Source organism: Kogia breviceps, chromosome 6, assembly GCF_026419965.1.
Source record: "Kogia breviceps isolate mKogBre1 chromosome 6, mKogBre1 haplotype 1, whole genome shotgun sequence".
Classification (NCBI taxonomy): Eukaryota; Metazoa; Chordata; class Mammalia; order Artiodactyla; family Physeteridae; genus Kogia; species Kogia breviceps.
The window spans coordinates 49,283,441-49,298,330 of NC_081315.1; positions in this window are offsets into that span (position 1 = coordinate 49,283,441).

The following is a 14,890-nucleotide window of genomic DNA, read 5'->3' on the forward strand; positions in this document are numbered from 1 at the left end:
GCGATGAACAGGGTCTGGTGAGTCCAGTTGATTGAGCAAGGAGTAGGTCGTGTCCATTCCATATTCGGTTTTCGGAAGGGTATCTGTGCTCATTTCAAACTCGAGTTTTATGCGTCACCCCACCTCACCTTTCCCCTGAAGCAGGCATAAGTGTGTTTTCTAAAAGCGTGACTCTGTTCTGTTTGGGGATTCAGTGCATGGGGAGCGATTTTTACATTCCCTCGATAAGTGATATCATAACTTTCTTTTTTTGTGGGACTTATTTCACTGAGGATGATCGTACCTAAATCCACTCAGGATGCTGCTACCAGCCTCATGACGTGGATTTCATGGCTGAGTGACACTCCATTGGACCTACGTAGCACCACTTGTCCACTTGTCCACTTGTCTTTGTCCACTTGTCCACTCGTCTTTGTCCACTTGGCTCTTTCCTGGGATATGAAACGTGTACCGGAGTGGAGGTTCTTGTCAAGACAGCAGCCCTCAACTTTGGGGTCCCTGTGTCTGGTTGATTTTTTCATTTTCCCAAGGTCAACGCCCATGTGTGGAAGTGCCCTATGCTCTGTGGTTCTGTGTTTTCCATGGTTTGGGAAAGAGGATACACTTGTGAAGATTGGCTGTTGGCCATTGACATCCCGCCCATCAGCTTAACAAGGCTCCCTTGACTCCGTGGGCTGTCCTGCCTTTCTGGTTTTTAGACTTTTTTCGCCTGGCCCTTTTGCCCCGGGGGGGGGGGGGCGAGAGATTTCTTTGTAGTGCTGATTTGCTCTCCCAGGTTGCTTGGTTGGCCAAAAAGGGCGTATGCGTTTTTTCCTGAATATATTCAGGAAAAAACGCATACGCCCTTTTTGGCCAACCGCATCATTGTCCACGTTCTGGCGCTTTTCATGTGCTATCGGGGCCATTCCGATGTACCCGTTGACATCCGTTTCCTGCAGTTCTGCCTTGCGTTCAGCGCCTCTTCGTAGCCTGACCTCAATATATTTTGGGGCGATAGTTATCGTTTAGAACTCTGCAGGTTTGGGAAGTGCAGTGCCCCTGAGCTCCATTTCCCAAGTCGCTTTTTTGTGAGTGGGACGCAACACGGCTGGATGGCTTCACGCCCTATTGTCGATCCGGGGTGGCAGGCTGAACCGCTGGTGAATTCTTCTTCGTGATGGGAAATGAGAGTGACATGTGCCCGACCAAACACCTCCAGCGAGTCTCTCATTGGTTCCCCCTCTTGCAGTTCATCCTGCGGACAAATTGCAGACGGTACGAAAGAGGCATGGAAAGGCGCCGAGTCTCCAAGTGGGGAGATTGTTAGTAAGGGGGCCTGAATGGAGAACACGAGCACCAGGAGATGAAAACTGAGGTGAGTTTCAGAAAGCTTTCCCGATCCCACGGTGTAGCATCCGCTGGGTTTCCAATGAGTGCTTTCGCTGTCGGAAGATTGCGTTGAACCTGGAGAGTTGGGACCCATGGAATGGGGAGCACGCAGGATTCCTTTCAAGGGTCTGCATTTGCTTTCCCAACCTCACCAATCGTCTCAGCCCCAAGAGTGTCCAGCCTTATGTCTTCTGCCGCTGGGGCTGTAGATGTGGTCAATCCTGGTTGCATGCCAGTCCCTGAACGCATTTTGGAAGAATTTCTCTCTGTTTTGCCCTGCTTGTTTCTTCTTTATGTTGGAAATGTATCCTCAGAATGGGTCTGAGCTGATTTTCCCTGCTGGTTTTAGGCCGCTTTACACACACTTGATGCACTTACACAGAGATATCAAGACTTAGCTTTTAAGATGCTTACTAGTCGGATAGATACTTGTGCGATGAAGAGGGTCTGGTGAGTCCAGTTGATTGAGCAAGGAGTAGGTCGTGTCCATTCCATATTCGGTTTTCGGAAGGGTATCTGTGCTCATTTCAAACTCGAGTTTTATGCGTCACCCCACCTCACCTTTCCCCTGAAGCAGGCATAAGTGTGTTTTCTAAAAGCGTGACTCTGTTCTGTTTGGGGATTCAGTGCATGGGGAGCGATTTTTACATTCCCTCGATAAGTGATATCATAAGTTTCTTTTTTTGTGGGACTTATTTCACTGAGGATGATCGTACCTAAATCCACTCAGGATGCTGCTACCAGCCTCATGACGTGGATTTCATGGCTGAGTGACACTCCATTGGACCTACGTAGCACCACTTGTCCACTTGTCCACTTGTCTTTGTCCACTTGTCCACTCGTCTTTGTCCACTTGGCTCTTTCCTGGGATATGAAACGTGTACCGGAGTGGAGGTTCTTGTCAAGACAGCAGCCCTCAACTTTGGGGTCCCTGTGTCTGGTTGATTTTTTCATTTTCCCAAGGTCAACGCCCATGTGTGGAAGTGCCCTATGCTCTGTGGTTCTGTGTTTTCCATGGTTTGGGAAAGAGGATACACTTGTGAAGATTGGCTGTTGGCCATTGACATCCCGCCCATCAGCTTAACAAGGCTCCCTTGACTCCGTGGGCTGTCCTGCCTTTCTGGTTTTTAGACTTTTTTCGCCTGGCCCTTTTGCCCCGGGGGGGGGGGGGGCGAGAGATTTCTTTGTAGTGCTGATTTGCTCTCCCAGGTTGCTTGGTTGGCCAAAAAGGGCGTATGCGTTTTTTCCTGAATATATTCAGGAAAAAACGCATACGCCCTTTTTGGCCAACCGCATCATTGTCCACGTTCTGGCGCTTTTCATGTGCTATCGGGGTCATTCCGATGTACCCGTTGACATCCGTTTCCTGCAGTTCTGCCTTGCGTTCAGCGCCTCTTCGTAGCCTGACCTCAATATATTTTGGGGCGATAGTTATCGTTTAGAACTCTGCAGGTTTGGGAAGTGCAGTGCCCCTGAGCTCCATTTCCCAAGTCGCTTTTTTGTGAGTGGGACGCAACACGGCTGGATGGCTTCACGCCCTATTGTCGATCCGGGGTGGCAGGCTGAACCGCTGGTGAATTCTTCTTCGTGATGGGAAATGAGAGTGACATGTGCCCGACCAAACACCTCCAGCGAGTCTCTCATTGGTTCCCCCTCTTGCAGTTCATCCTGCGGACAAATTGCAGACGGTACGAAAGAGGCATGGAAAGGCGCCGAGTCTCCAAGTGGGGAGATTGTTAGTAAGGGGGCCTGAATGGAGAACACGAGCACCAGGAGATGAAAACTGAGGTGAGTTTCAGAAAGCTTTCCCGATCCCACGGTGTAGCAACCGCTGGGTTTCCAATGAGTGCTTTCGCTGTCGGAAGATTGCGTTGAACCTGGAGAGTTGGGACCCATGGAATGGGGAGCACGCAGGATTCCTTTCAAGGGTCTGCATTTGCTTTCCCAACCTCACCAATCGTCTCAGCCCCAAGAGTGTCCAGCCTTATGTCTTCTGCCGCTGGGGCTGTAGATGTGGTCAATCCTGGTTGCATGCCAGTCCCTGAACGCATTTTGGAAGAATTTCTCTCTGTTTTGCCCTGCTTGTTTCTTCTTTATGTTGGAAATGTATCCTCAGAATGGGTCTGAGCTGATTTTCCCTGCTGGTTTTAGGCCGCTTTACACACACTTGATGCACTTACACAGAGGTATCAAGACTTAGCTTTTAAGATGCTTACTAGTCGGATAGATACTTGTGCGATGAACAGGGTCTGGTGAGTCCAGTTGATTGAGCAAGGAGTAGGTCGTGTCCATTCCATATTCGGTTTTCGGAAGGGTATCTGTGCTCATTTCAAACTCGAGTTTTATGCGTCACCCCACCTCACCTTTCCCCTGAAGCAGGCATAAGTGTGTTTTCTAAAAGCGTGACTCTGTTCTGTTTGGGGATTCAGTGCATGGGGAGCGATTTTTTCATTCCCTCGATAAGTGATATCATAAGTTTCTTTTTTTGTGGGACTTATTTCACTGAGGATGATCGTACCTAAATCCACTCAGGATGCTGCTACCAGCCTCATGACGTGGATTTCATGGCTGAGTGACAGTCCATTGGACCTACGTAGCACCACTTGTCCACTTGTCCACTTGTCTTTGTCCACTTGTCCACTCGTCTTTGTCCACTTGGCTCTTTCCTGGGATATGAAACGTGTACCGGAGTGGAGGTTCTTGTCAAGACAGCAGCCCTCAACTTTGGGGTCCCTGTGTCTGGTTGATTTTTTCATTTTCCCAACGTCAACGCCCATGTGTGGAAGTGCCCTATGCTCTGTGGTTCTGTGTTTTCCATGGTTTGGGAAAGAGGATACACTTGTGAAGATTGGCTGTTGGCCATTGACATCCCGCCCATCAGCTTAACAAGGCTCCCTTGACTCCGTGGGCTGTCCTGCCTTTCTGGTTTTTACTTTTTTCGCCTGGCCCTTTTGCCCCGGGGGGGGGCGAGAGATTTCTTTGTAGTGCTGATTTGCTCTCCCAGGTTGCTTGGTTGGCCAAAAAGGGCGTATGCGTTTTTTCCTGAATATATTCAGGAAAAAACGCATACGCCCTTTTTGGCCAACCGCATCATTGTCCACGTTCTGGCGCTTTTCATGTGCTATCGGGGCCATTCCGATGTACCCGTTGACATCCGTTTCCTGCAGTTCTGCCTTGCGTTCAGCGCCTCTTCGTAGCCTGACCTCAATATATTTTGGGGCGATAGTTATCGTTTAGAACTCTGCAGGTTTGGGAAGTGCAGTGCCCCTGAGCTCCATTTCCCAAGTCGCTTTTTTGTGAGTGGGACGCAACACGGCTGGATGGCTTCACGCCCTATTGTCGATCCGGGGTGGCAGGCTGAACCGCTGGTGAATTCTTCTTCGTGATGGGAAATGAGAGTGACATGTGCCCGACCAAACACCTCCAGCGAGTCTCTCATTGGTTCCCCCTCTTGCAGTTCATCCTGCGGACAAATTGCAGACGGTACGAAAGAGGCATGGAAAGGCGCCGAGTCTCCAAGTGGGGAGATTGTTAGTAAGGGGGCCTGAATGGAGAACACGAGCACCAGGAGATGAAAACTGAGGTGAGTTTCAGAAAGCTTTCCCGATCCCACGGTGTAGCAACCGCTGGGTTTCCAATGAGTGCTTTCGCTGTCGGAAGATTGCGTTGAACCTGGAGAGTTGGGACCCATGGAATGGGGAGCACGCAGGATTCCTTTCAAGGGTCTGCATTTGCTTTCCCAACCTCACCAATCGTCTCAGCCCCAAGAGTGTCCAGCCTTATGTCTTCTGCCGCTGGGGCTGTAGATGTGGTCAATCCTGGTTGCATGCCAGTCCCTGAACGCATTTTGGAAGAATTTCTCTCTGTTTTGCCCTGCTTGTTTCTTCTTTATGTTGGAAATGTATCCTCAGAATGGGTCTGAGCTGATTTTCCCTGCTGGTTTTAGGCCGCTTTACACACACTTGATGCACTTACACAGAGATATCAAGACTTAGCTTTTAAGATGCTTACTAGTCGGATAGATACTTGTGCGATGAACAGGGTCTGGTGAGTCCAGTTGATTGAGCAAGGAGTAGGTCGTGTCCATTCCATATTCGGTTTTCGGAAGGGTATCTGTGCTCATTTCAAACTCGAGTTTTATGCGTCACCCCACCTCACCTTTCCCCTGAAGCAGGCATAAGTGTGTTTTCTAAAAGCGTGACTCTGTTCTGTTTGGGGATTCAGTGCATGGGGAGCGATTTTTACATTCCCTCGATAAGTGATATCATAAGTTTCTTTTTTTGTGGGACTTATTTCACTGAGGATGATCGTACCTAAATCCACTCAGGATGCTGCTACCAGCCTCATGACGTGGATTTCATGGCTGAGTGACACTCCATTGGACCTACGTAGCACCACTTGTCCACTTGTCTTTGTCCACTTGTCCACTCGTCTTTGTCCACTTGGCTCTTTCCTGGGATATGAAACGTGTACCGGAGTGGAGGTTCTTGTCAAGACAGCAGCCCTCAACTTTGGGGTCCCTGTGTCTGGTTGATTTTTTCATTTTCCCAAGGTCAACGCCCATGTGTGGAAGTGCCCTATGCTCTGTGGTTCTGTGTTTTCCATGGTTTGGGAAAGAGGATACACTTGTGAAGATTGGCTGTTGGCCATTGACATCCCGCCCATCAGCTTAACAAGGCTCCCTTGACTCCGTGGGCTGTCCTGCCTTTCTGGTTTTTAGACTTTTTTCGCCTGGCCCTTTTGCCCCGGGGGGGGGCGGCGAGAGATTTCTTTGTAGTGCTGATTTGCTCTCCCAGGTTGCTTGGTTGGCCAAAAAGGGCGTATGCATTTTTTCCTGAATATATTCAGGAAAAAACGCATACGCCCTTTTTGGCCAACCGCATCATTGTCCACGTTCTGGCGCTTTTCATGTGCTATCGGGGCCATTCCGATGTACCCGTTGACATCCGTTTCCTGCAGTTCTGCCTTGCGTTCAGCGCCTCTTCGTAGCCTGACCTCAATATATTTTGGGGCGATAGTTATCGTTTAGAACTCTGCAGGTTTGGGAAGTGCAGTGCCCCTGAGCTCCATTTCCCAAGTCGCTTTTTTGTGAGTGGGACGCAACACGGCTGGATGGCTTCACGCCCTATTGTCGATCCGGGGTGGCAGGCTGAACCGCTGGTGAATTCTTCTTCGTGATGGGAAATGAGAGTGACATGTGCCCGACCAAACACCTCCAGCGAGTCTCTCATTGGTTCCCCCTCTTGCAGTTCATCCTGCGGACAAATTGCAGACGGTACGAAAGAGGCATGGAAAGGCGCCGAGTCTCCAAGTGGGGAGATTGTTAGTAAGGGGGCCTGAATGGAGAACACGAGCACCAGGAGATGAAAACTGAGGTGAGTTTCAGAAAGCTTTCCCGATCCCACGGTGTAGCAACCGCTGGGTTTCCAATGAGTGCTTTCGCTGTCGGAAGATTGCGTTGAACCTGGAGAGTTGGGACCCATGGAATGGGGAGCACGCAGGATTCCTTTCAAGGGTCTGCATTTGCTTTCCCAACCTCACCAATCGTCTCAGCCCCAAGAGTGTCCAGCCTTATGTCTTCTGCCGCTGGGGCTGTAGATGTGGTCAATCCTGGTTGCATGCCAGTCCCTGAACGCATTTTGGAAGAATTTCTCTCTGTTTTGCCCTGCTTGTTTCTTCTTTATGTTGGAAATGTATCCTCAGAATGGGTCTGAGCTGATTTTCCCTGCTGGTTTTAGGCCGCTTTACACACACTTGATGCACTTACACAGAGATATCAAGACTTAGCTTTTAAGATGCTTACTAGTCGGATAGATACTTGTGCGATGAACAGGGTCTGGTGAGTCCAGTTGATTGAGCAAGGAGTAGGTCGTGTCCATTCCATATTCGGTTTTCGGAAGGGTATCTGTGCTCATTTCAAACTCGAGTTTTATGCGTCACCCCACCTCACCTTTCCCCTGAAGCAGGCATAAGTGTGTTTTCTAAAAGCGTGACTCTGTTCTGTTTGGGGATTCAGTGCATGGGGAGCGATTTTTACATTCCCTCGATAAGTGATATCATAAGTTTCTTTTTTTGTGGGACTTATTTCACTGAGGATGATCGTACCTAAATCCACTCAGGATGCTGCTACCAGCCTCATGACGTGGATTTCATGGCTGAGTGACACTCCATTGGACCTACGTAGCACCACTTGTCCACTTGTCTTTGTCCACTTGTCCACTCGTCTTTGTCCACTTGGCTCTTTCCTGGGATATGAAACGTGTACCGGAGTGGAGGTTCTTGTCAAGACAGCAGCCCTCAACTTTGGGGTCCCTGTGTCTGGTTGATTTTTTCATTTTCCCAAGGTCAACGCCCATGTGTGGAAGTGCCCTATGCTCTGTGGTTCTGTGTTTTCCATGGTTTGGGAAAGAGGATACACTTGTGAAGATTGGCTGTTGGCCATTGACATCCCGCCCATCAGCTTAACAAGGCTCCCTTGACTCCGTGGGCTGTCCTGCCTTTCTGGTTTTTAGACTTTTTTCGCCTGGCCCTTTTGCCCCGGGGGGGGGGGGGGCGAGAGATTTCTTTGTAGTGCTGATTTGCTCTCCCAGGTTGCTTGTTTGGCCAAAAAGGGCGTATGCGTTTTTTCCTGAATATATTCAGGAAAAAACGCATACGCCCTTTTTGGCCAACCGCATCATTGTCCACGTTCTGGCGCTTTTCATGTGCTATCGGGGCCATTCCGATGTACCCGTTGACATCCGTTTCCTGCAGTTCTGCCTTGCGTTCAGCGCCTCTTCGTAGCCTGACCTCAATATATTTTGGGGCGATAGTTATCGTTTAGAACTCTGCAGGTTTGGGAAGTGCAGTGCCCCTGAGCTCCATTTCCCAAGTCGCTTTTTTGTGAGTGGGACGCAACACGGCTGGATGGCTTCACGCCCTATTGTCGATCCGGGGTGGCAGGCTGAACCGCTGGTGAATTCTTCTTCGTGATGGGAAATGAGAGTGACATGTGCCCGACCAAACACCTCCAGCGAGTCTCTCATTGGTTCCCCCTCTTGCAGTTCATCCTGCGGACAAATTGCAGACGGTACGAAAGAGGCATGGAAAGGCGCCGAGTCTCCAAGTGGGGAGATTGTTAGTAAGGGGGCCTGAATGGAGAACACGAGCACCAGGAGATGAAAACTGAGGTGAGTTTCAGAAAGCTTTCCCGATCCCACGGTGTAGCAACCGCTGGGTTTCCAATGAGTGCTTTCGCTGTCGGAAGATTGCGTTGAACCTGGAGAGTTGGGACCCATGGAATGGGGAGCACGCAGGATTCCTTTCAAGGGTCTGCATTTGCTTTCCCAACCTCACCAATCGTCTCAGCCCCAAGAGTGTCCAGCCTTATGTCTTCTGCCGCTGGGGCTGTAGATGTGGTCAATCCTGGTTGCATGCCAGTCCCTGAACGCATTTTGGAAGAATTTCTCTCTGTTTTGCCCTGCTTGTTTCTTCTTTATGTTGGAAATGTATCCTCAGAATGGGTCTGAGCTGATTTTCCCTGCTGGTTTTAGGCCGCTTTACACACACTTGATGCACTTACACAGAGATATCAAGACTTAGCTTTTAAGATGCTTACTAGTCGGATAGATACTTGTGCGATGAACAGGGTCTGGTGAGTCCAGTTGATTGAGCAAGGAGTAGGTCGTGTCCATTCCATATTCGGTTTTCGGAAGGGTATCTGTGCTCATTTCAAACTCGAGTTTTATGCGTCACCCCACCTCACCTTTCCCCTGAAGCAGGCATAAGTGTGTTTTCTAAAAGCGTGACTCTGTTCTGTTTGGGGATTCAGTGCATGGGGAGCGATTTTTACATTCCCTCGATAAGTGATATCATAACTTTCTTTTTTTGTGGGACTTATTTCACTGAGGATGATCGTACCTAAATCCACTCAGGATGCTGCTACCAGCCTCATGACGTGGATTTCATGGCTGAGTGACACTCCATTGGACCTACGTAGCACCACTTCTGCACTTGTCCACTTGTCTTTGTCCACTTGTCCACTCGTCTTTGTCCACTTGGCTCTTTCCTGGGATATGAAACGTGTACCGGAGTGGAGGTTCTTGTCAAGACAGCAGCCCTCAACTTTGGGGTCCCTGTGTCTGGTTGATTTTTTCATTTTCCCAAGGTCAACGCCCATGTGTGGAAGTGCCCTATGCTCTGTGGTTCTGTGTTTTCCATGGTTTGGGAAAGAGGATACACTTGTGAAGATTGGCTGTTGGCCATTGACATCCCGCCCATCAGCTTAACAAGGCTCCCTTGACTCCGTGGGCTGTCCTGCCTTTGTGGTTTTTAGACTTTTTTCGCCTGGCCCTTTTGCCCCGGGGGGGGGGCGAGAGATTTCTTTGTAGTGCTGATTTGCTCTCCCAGGTTGCTTGTTTGGCCAAAAAGGGCGTATGCGTTTTTTCCTGAATATATTCAGGAAAAAACGCATACGCCCTTTTTGGCCAACCGCATCATTGTCCACGTTCTGGCGCTTTTCATGTGCTATCGGGGCCATTCCGATGTACCCGTTGACATCCGTTTCCTGCAGTTCTGCCTTGCGTTCAGCGCCTCTTCGTAGCCTGACCTCAATATATTTTGGGGCGATAGTTATCGTTTAGAACTCTGCAGGTTTGGGAAGTGCAGTGCCCCTGAGCTCCATTTCCCAAGTCGCTTTTTTGTGAGTGGGACGCAACACGGCTGGATGGCTTCACGCCCTATTGTCGATCCGGGGTGGCAGGCTGAACCGCTGGTGAATTCTTCTTCGTGATGGGAAATGAGAGTGACATGTGCCCGACCAAACACCTCCAGCGAGTCTCTCATTGGTTCCCCCTCTTGCAGTTCATCCTGCGGACAAATTGCAGACGGTACGAAAGAGGCATGGAAAGGCGCCGAGTCTCCAAGTGGGGAGATTGTTAGTAAGGGGGCCTGAATGGAGAACACGAGCACCAGGAGATGAAAACTGAGGTGAGTTTCAGAAAGCTTTCCCGATCCCACGGTGTAGCATCCGCTGGGTTTCCAATGAGTGCTTTCGCTGTCGGAAGATTGCGTTGAACCTGGAGAGTTGGGACCCATGGAATGGGGAGCACGCAGGATTCCTTTCAAGGGTCTGCATTTGCTTTCCCAACCTCACCAATCGTCTCAGCCCCAAGAGTGTCCAGCCTTATGTCTTCTGCCGCTGGGGCTGTAGATGTGGTCAATCCTGGTTGCATGCCAGTCCCTGAACGCATTTTGGAAGAATTTCTCTCTGTTTTGCCCTGCTTGTTTCTTCTTTATGTTGGAAATGTATCCTCAGAATGGGCCTGAGCTGATTTTCCCTGCTGGTTTTAGGCCGCTTTACACACACTTGATGCACTTACACAGAGATATCAAGACTTAGCTTTTAAGATGCTTACTAGTCGGATAGATACTTGTGCGATGAACAGGGTCTGGTGAGTCCAGTTGATTGAGCAAGGAGTAGGTCGTGTCCATTCCATATTCGGTTTTCGGAAGGGTATCTGTGCTCATTTCAAACTCGAGTTTTATGCGTCACCCCACCTCACCTTTCCCCTGAAGCAGGCATAAGTGTGTTTTCTAAAAGCGTGACTCTGTTCTGTTTGGGGATTCAGTGCATGGGGAGCGATTTTTACATTCCCTCGATAAGTGATATCATAAGTTTCTTTTTTTGTGGGACTTATTTCACTGAGGATGATCGTACCTAAATCCACTCAGGATGCTGCTACCAGCCTCATGACGTGGATTTCATGGCTGAGTGACACTCCATTGGACCTACGTAGCACCACTTGTCCACTTGTCCACTTGTCTTTGTCCACTTGTCCACTCGTCTTTGTCCACTTGGCTCTTTCCTGGGATATGAAACGTGTACCGGAGTGGAGGTTCTTGTCAAGACAGCAGCCCTCAACTTTGGGGTCCCTGTGTCTGGTTGATTTTTTCATTTTCCCAAGGTCAACGCCCATGTGTGGAAGTGCCCTATGCTCTGTGGTTCTGTGTTTTCCATGGTTTGGGAAAGAGGATACACTTGTGAAGATTGGCTGTTGGCCATTGACATCCCGCCCATCAGCTTAACAAGGCTCCCTTGACTCCGTGGGCTGTCCTGCCTTTGTGGTTTTTAGACTTTTTTCGCCTACCCTTTTGCCCCGGGGGGGGGCGAGAGATTTCTTTGTAGAGCTGATTTGCTCTCCCAGGTTGCTTGGTTGGCCAAAAAGGGCGTATGCGTTTTTTCCTGAATATATTCAGGAAAAAACGCATACGCCCTTTTTGGCCAACCGCATCATTGTCCACGTTCTGGCGCTTTTCATGTGCTATCGGGGTCATTCCGATGTACCCGTTGACATCCGTTTCCTGCAGTTCTGCCTTGCGTTCAGCGCCTCTTCGTAGCCTGACCTCAATATATTTTGGGGCGATAGTTATCGTTTAGAACTCTGCAGGTTTGGGAAGTGCAGTGCCCCTGAGCTCCATTTCCCAAGTCGCTTTTTTGTGAGTGGGACGCAACACGGCTGGATGGCTTCACGCCCTATTGTCGATCCGGGGTGGCAGGCTGAACCGCTGGTGAATTCTTCTTCGTGATGGGAAATGAGAGTGACATGTGCCCGACCAAACACCTCCAGCGAGTCTCTCATTGGTTCCCCCTCTTGCAGTTCATCCTGCGGACAAATTGCAGACGGTACGAAAGAGGCATGGAAAGGCGCCGAGTCTCCAAGTGGGGAGATTGTTTGTAAGGGGCCCTGAATGGAGAACACGAGCACCAGGAGATGAAAACTGAGGTGAGTTTCAGAAAGCTTTCCCGATCCCACGGTGTAGCATCCGCTGGGTTTCCAATGAGTGCTTTCGCTGTCGGAAGATTGCGTTGAACCTGGAGAGTTGGGACCCATGGAATGGGGAGCACGCAGGATTCCTTTCAAGGGTCTGCATTTGCTTTCCCAACCTCACGAATCGTCTCAGCCCCAAGAGTGTCCAGCGTTATGTCTTCTGCCGCTGGGGCTGTAGATGTGGTCAATCCTGGGTGCATGCCAGTCCCTGAATGCATTTTGGAAGAATTTCTCTCTGTTTTGCCCTGCTTGTTTCTTCTTTATGTTGGAAATGTATCCTCAGAACGGGTCTGAGCTGATTTTCCCTGCTGGTTTTAGGCCGCTTTACACACACTTGATGCACTTACACAGAGATATCAAGACTTAGCTTTTAAGATGCTTACTAGTCGGATAGATTCTTGTGCGATGAAGAGGGTCTGGTGAGTCCAGTTGATTGAGCAAGGAGTAGGTCGTGTCCATTCCATATTCGGTTTTCGGAAGGGTATCTGTGCTCATTTCAAACTCGAGTTTTATGCGTCACCCCACCTCACCTTTCCCCTGAAGCAGGCATAAGTGTGTTTTCTAAAAGCGTGACTCTGTTCTGTTTGGGGATTCAGTGCATGGGGAGCGATTTTTACATTCCCTCGATAAGTGATATCATAAGTTTCTTTTTTTGTGGGACTTATTTCACTGAGGATGATCGTACCTAAATCCACTCAGGATGCTGCTACCAGCCTCATGACGTGGATTTCATGGCTGAGTGACACTCCATTGGACCTACGTAGCACCACTTGTCCACTTGTCCACTTGTCTTTGTCCACTTGTCCACTCGTCTTTGTCCACTTGGCTCTTTCCTGGGATATGAAACGTGTACCGGAGTGGAGGTTCTTGTCAAGACAGCAGCCCTCAACTTTGGGGTCCCTGTGTCTGGTTGATTTTTTCATTTTCCCAAGGTCAACGCCCATGTGTGGAAGTGCCCTATGCTCTGTGGTTCTGTGTTTTCCATGGTTTGGGAAAGAGGATACACTTGTGAAGATTGGCTGTTGGCCATTGACATCCCGCCCATCAGCTTAACAAGGCTCCCTTGACTCCGTGGCCTGTCCTGCCTTTCTGGTTTTTAGACTTTTTTCGCCTGGCCCTTTTGCCCCGGGGGGGGGGCGAGAGATTTCTTTGTAGTGCTGATTTGCTCTCCCAGGTTGCTTGGTTGGCCAAAAAGGGCGTATGCGTTTTTTCCTGAATATATTCAGGAAAAAACGCATACGCCCTTTTTGGCCAACCGCATCATTGTCCACGTTCTGGCGCTTTTCATGTGCTATCGGGGTCATTCCGATGTACCCGTTGACATCCGTTTCCTGCAGTTCTGCCTTGCGTTCAGCGCCTCTTCGTAGCCTGACCTCAATATATTTTGGGGCGATAGTTATCGTTTAGAACTCTGCAGGTTTGGGAAGTGCAGTGCCCCTGAGCTCCATTTCCCAAGTCGCTTTTTTGTGAGTGGGACGCAACACGGCTGGATGGCTTCACGCCCTATTGTCGATCCGGGGTGGCAGGCTGAACCGCTGGTGAATTCTTCTTCGTGATGGGAAATGAGAGTGACATGTGCCCGACCAAACACCTCCAGCGAGTCTCTCATTGGTTCCCCCTCTTGCAGTTCATCCTGCGGACAAATTGCAGACGGTACGAAAGAGGCATGGAAAGGCGCCGAGTCTCCAAGTGGGGAGATTGTTAGTAAGGGGGCCTGAATGGAGAACACGAGCACCAGGAGATGAAAACTGAGGTGAGTTTCAGAAAGCTTTCCCGATCCCACGGTGTAGCAACCGCTGGGTTTCCAATGAGTGCTTTCGCTGTCGGAAGATTGCGTTGAACCTGGAGAGTTGGGACCCATGGAATGGGGAGCACGCAGGATTCCTTTCAAGGGTCTGCATTTGCTTTCCCAACCTCACCAATCGTCTCAGCCCCAAGAGTGTCCAGCCTTATGTCTTCTGCCGCTGGGGCTGTAGATGTGGTCAATCCTGGTTGCATGCCAGTCCCTGAACGCATTTTGGAAGAATTTCTCTCTGTTTTGCCCTGCTTGTTTCTTCTTTATGTTGGAAATGTATCCTCAGAATGGGCCTGAGCTGATTTTCCCTGCTGGTTTTAGGCCGCTTTACACACACTTGATGCACTTACACAGAGGTATCAAGACTTAGCTTTTAAGATGCTTACTAGTCGGATAGATACTTGTGCGATGAACAGGGTCTGGTGAGTCTAGTTGATTGAGCAAGGAGTAGGTCGTGTCCATTCCATATTCGGTTTTCGGAAGGGTATCTGTGCTCATTTCAAACTCGAGTTTTATGCGTCACCCCACCTCACCTTTCCCCTGAAGCAGGCATAAGTGTGTTTTCTAAAAGCGTGACTCTGTTCTGTTTGGGGATTCAGTGCATGGGGAGCGATTTTTACATTCCCTCGATAAGTGATATCATAAGTTTCTTTTTTTGTGGGACTTATTTCACTGAGGATGATCGTACCTAAATCCACTCAGGATGCTGCTACCAGCCTCATGACGTGGATTTCATGGCTGAGTGACACTCCATTGGACCTACGTAGCACCACTTGTCCACTTGTCCACTTGTCTTTGTCCACTTGTCCACTCGTCTTTGTCCACTTGGCTCTTTCCTGGGATATGAAACGTGTACCGGAGTGGAGGTTCTTGTCAAGACAGCAGCCCTCAACTTTGGGGTCCCTGTGTCTGGTTGATT